Here is a 5,241-nt window from a genome sequence, read left to right on the forward strand (position 1 = left end):
CATCAAATTGAAGATGAGGTTAAGGTCCAAATTAGAGTGCGTGTGTATACATATATTTCGGCAGATAATGAAAAGTGCATGTGTAGAGGATCATGTTTTGATTTTGATTGGCTCGTGGATGCTAAGAATTTTGCCATCAATCCTTATTTATTTATTTATTTTCATTAAAAAAAAATAAATTTAGTAAAACTAGTCACAAGCCATCAAATAATTACAATGGTTGATAAAACAAAAAAAAAGACAACAAGAACAAACAAATATTAAATAAAAGAGGACCACATTCCAAAAAAACAAAGAGGAGCGAAAGATAAACAAAACAACATAAGTTTCTAAAGTAAAAGTGATATTCAGAAAATAATCTTTAAAATAGATCATTTATCCTAAATTTCAAAAATGAATAGAAGCCGAAGTAAAATCAAAATAAATATATATAAAATAAAAGTGACACCCAAAAAAACAATTTTGAAGATGAATAATCCATCCTAGATTTCAAAGAAGCACTAGCGAGGGATATCAAATCATATGAATCTTTATCATTATTATCATTTAGTAATCACTTAATAACATATTGGTTTCTTTTAGCTTGTACATCATAAAAATAAAAAAATATATAAATATATATATATATATATAATGAAAGGGGGAATATTTCTTCAATCGATGATCACTTGATAACGATTTGAAGAAGAAACCTTAATTAATCCCATTTATTCCAGTAATTAAACACACTTAAATATAATTAGACATGATCAATCACAAGCTCCTGAACCAAACCCAATGACTTTGTTTCCCACATCATAAAAACACACCAATTTTACGTTGCTGAACATTCCCAATGATCCCAACATCGCCGGCGTCACTATTTCCGGCGAAGGCCAAGCAAACTTGAGACAAACTCACAACGAACACTATTCCGAAGAGATCCAAATCCACCACCACGTCGCCGGTGAACTCCAACGACACCGTCGGAATGTCCACCGTCTCATAGCTTGATAAGTCATAGCAGGTATCAAGTAATTGGAATGCTGGCGCCATGGGATACTTTTGCCATCTGTTTCCGGAATGCATCCCGGAGAAGAGTATGCCGCCGGCGGCAGCTGGCTAATGACAGTGCCGGAGTCTATTAAAGTTCCGGGGTTGGAGAACACGGTCGGAGAAATGGAGAGCTTTGTTCCGGCCACACTGATGGATTGAAGACCAAGGAAGTAGAAGGTGGGCATTGATGAATTAGTGAGCATTTGAGTGCAGTTGAAGTTCGCCGGAGCTTCGCCGCCGAAGGTGAGGTAGCCGGCGGAGGAGGTGGTAGCAGGGAGGCAGTAAGAGAAGACGCCATTATATTTGGTTATAGATTGAGAGATTAAAGACGTCGGGCCTCGCCCGAGGCCGAGGATACCGGCAGTTTCTCCGAAGAGGCCTGTGTTATTCTCTCCGCAACCAAAGAAGAAGCCGGGGAGAATGTCGGAGGAGGAAAGAGTGAGAGTGTCTTTGGCATAAAAACCTATAGTAGTAGAATTGTCCCCGTAAAGAACACCGTAAAGACAAGTGGTACCAGAGCAACCAGATACGTCTAGCTCCGCACAGGCGGGTGCGGAGCAAGACACATTAGAATAAGTTGATGATTGAGTTGGGTCGAAAATTGGCTCTTGTTGGTGATAACAATGGACGGCACAAGGTTGGCATTGGATCCAGGTAACATCGCTTCCGGTGTCGAAGACGACGGTGAAGTCGTGTGTTGGAGTGCCGAAACTAATGTTTACAATGTAGTTTGAGGTTGAGAAAGAATAGCCTTTGTAAGCTGGGATTTTTTTGTTTCCGTGATAGGGAAATTTGGGTTTTATTTAAATAAATAGTGGTGGTAGATGAACGACGATGATTTTTGGATGAAATTTTACACGATATTGATCTTGTGTGAGGATTTGCTTGTGGTTTAGTTTTTTAGTTTGTTTCAATGGTGAGCATGCACCGTGTTGGTGGACAAGCTTTAGCCGCGTGCCAGTAGCCATTGAATCTGACCAGAAGATTAACATCATAGAAAACAAATTCAACAAGACAAATGAGATAAGAAGTGTTGTTGTATAAAGTCAGTTGACAGTTAGCTGTTAAACTTTTATAAAAATACTAACAACATAAATATTATAAAAATAAATTAGAATGTATGTATTTAAATTCTAATTACACAAATATGAATATAAAGTTTATTTTGTTTCTTGGTCACACAATATGAACACAAAGAAAGTCGGCTAAAATTACCTTTGGTTGACACACACATTGGCGCAGGCAACAACGAGGTGAGTTTGACGACATGTCGGAAAATCGCCGGAGATTTCTCCGGTGACAAATGAGTAGTGAATGAATGAAGGAGATGATAGAAACAAGAAGGCAAAGCCATAGAAGAAGCTGATAGTGAAGGGATGAGAAGCCATAGTACAAGATAAAGAATGGTGGTAGCAGCGTACACAAATGGTGGTTTATATAAATTTGTTAGCTTTCTTGCTTTTGGATGTTTGCCAAGTCAACTAGTCAACCAGCCCACATGTGCATGGGTACCCATTATATATATATTTTAATTATTTTTTATATAAATAAATAAACAAGTAAATAAGTATGTAAAACTTTACCTTGTTATGTTTATTTTCCTAAACTCTCTCACAAAAAGATTTACTTAGTGTTTAATAAGAAAAAAATTTTATTTGTAAAATAAAAATTGAAGGAGATGAGATTTTATATTACATAATAATAGTCCATTTTTAATATTTATCAAAACACAATAAAAATAATGAAATCAACCTAAACATCTTTATTAAAAATTTATATCTAGATTAGGTTTCAAATCTCAATCTCAATTAATTGCACAATTATTTTTGACAGATAAAATAGTATTCAAATGAATTGAGGTAGGGTTCTAAAAATTAATTAAAAATTTTAAATGTTTGTAGAGATGAACCATACTTATCCTCATGCACTACTCAACTTGTATTAATATAGCCAAAAACCTCTTGGTCTATTGGTATCAGAGTGTCTACCTAGGGTATGCTGAAAAAGTATGTTTAAACCATAGCTCATGTAGTATGAGAGCATATGTGTATTGAGGGATTAACTTTGCATTTGTGATTTCTATCCACATTTTGTAAAAAAAAAAAGCAACACTTGCATATATATATATATATATATATATATATATATATATATATATATATTTGGCTCTTCATTTTTAATCAATAAGCAAAAATATAAATTATATTAACATTAAACATTGTAGGCCATTTCAATTATTAATTTGGTCCCCAATTGATCCCAAGTAGGCTTTGTTTGCTTGCAATCTTTTAACAACTATCAAGCCTTTGTTGTTTGTTCTTTTATAATAGATGAAGAGTACCTAAATTATTTTGTTGTAAAGTCAATTTTAATCCTTAAGTATAATTCACTAATTTATTAATTATCTACTAATACTGAGAATGAATTATTAACATTTCCAGAATTAAATGTAAAAATATTATTTAAGTACATGCATGCATGCATGTGACAGTTTGAGACAAAATTTGTCTTGTATGTGATGATGTAACATGGAATCTCGATCATAAACCATCTAGATTTTTTTTGGAATTGTATTTATTTATTTATTTATTTATGTATTTATTTGGTGTATGTGCAATGAGGTTCATAAGTAGAGACTAGGGACTTGATCAATAATTCAGAGAACATAATATTTAAATTATAAAAAAATTTAATACTATAGTTGACATGTCAATGGATATATTAAGTTTTTGTTAATATTATTAAATTTGACTCAAGCTCTATTCCTAATTAATTTGAGTCATATATTTTTATGAATATAGATGAAAACATATTAATTTGTAAGATTAGTACAAGCTTATTCATTCGATATCAAACGGTGCAATTTATAAAATATTTGTCAAATATATAAAACCAAATATGATATAGTCGACTTCCACAATATGTATAATGTATCACCTTGGATAGAGGTGTAGAAAACTAATTTTTTTAAAAAAAATGATATTTAGCTTTATTTTATATTTTTAAAAAATATGAATAAATAACAGTACTAAACAATAAAAACTGAAATATGAAATTAATAGATAAAAAATAAGTTTAATAAACCTTTGGGTAATGAGCACATTGTTTTTGGTAACAATGAGCTAACCTTGATTGTACTTCGTTGACTGCCACTAATGTCTCCGATGACAAATGAGTAGTGAATGAAGATTGAAGAACGTAACATGAATGTAAAATCATAGACAAGAAGAGAGAAGGTATGAAAAGCCATATATAATAAAAGATGAGAAAACTAGCGTGATAAAATGGGTATTTAAATATACTTTGGAACAGTCTATAAAATTAGGGTTCCATGTGAACATGTCACTTTTTCTTATTGCTGGAATTCTAGATGAAGAAAGACCTAACTATTGACCTAGTCAGCAGTCATATATGTCACAATTCATGTTTCCAGATACCATATTTACTTAATTATTTTTATAAATTAATTTTATTTTCTTGCTTATATCTTTGACCTGAGATTAACTAAAATAATTTTATAAAATGACTAATCTAACACTCACTTTCTTCTATTCGATTATATATATATATATATATAAAATTAAAAATAAATCTTCTATTTAGTAGGATTGTTTTTTTTTTATTTAAATTTTTTGAAGAAGATAAAAAACTACTTTACAAGGGGTTGCCATATTTTATTATAAGTTTAATTAATATCAATTAATTATATTTAAAAAACCTACGTAAGTCCTTAATGTGTTCTACATGGATTGAGATGTTTATTGTCCAGTGGCCATGTGAAGCGATGTGACCTGTCTATTTTTATAAAAAAAAATCATAAAAATAATGTGATTATATAGGAGTGCAATTCATAGGCAATTAATTGAGTCTTTGAGTGCATTAATCATCATTACAACAAACACAAAACACAAGCAATGTGTGGACCATTTTTTATTTTCTAATTTCTAAACATAGATATAAATTATATCAACGAATAGAACCTTGGAGGTCTTCCCCCACATTTAAAGCGTCAATTTGGTCCGCGATTGATGCCCAACATATGTCTTGTTTGCTAGCAATTTTTCCAATATCAAGTCTTTCTTGCTTGTTTTTGTATTACAGACATATGAAGAATATACTTAAATTATTTGGTGGATATCAGTTTGTTTCCCTAATTCTAATGTTCTAGTTTTAATCTACTAATTACTAAGAATTAATTATAAAATA

The 5,241-nt window shown here is 31.4% G+C and overlaps 1 pseudogene; it reads right to left on the reverse strand.

Moving 5' to 3' along the window:
• Positions 1-645: 645 nt before the first annotated feature.
• Positions 646-4,285, reverse strand: LOC120257008 (annotated as a pseudogene).
• Between the last annotated feature and the right edge of the window lie 956 nt (positions 4,286-5,241).

This window comes from Dioscorea cayenensis, unplaced genomic scaffold, assembly GCF_009730915.1.
Source record: "Dioscorea cayenensis subsp. rotundata cultivar TDr96_F1 unplaced genomic scaffold, TDr96_F1_v2_PseudoChromosome.rev07_lg8_w22 25.fasta BLBR01001796.1, whole genome shotgun sequence".
Lineage (NCBI taxonomy): Eukaryota > Viridiplantae > Streptophyta > Magnoliopsida > Dioscoreales > Dioscoreaceae > Dioscorea > Dioscorea cayenensis.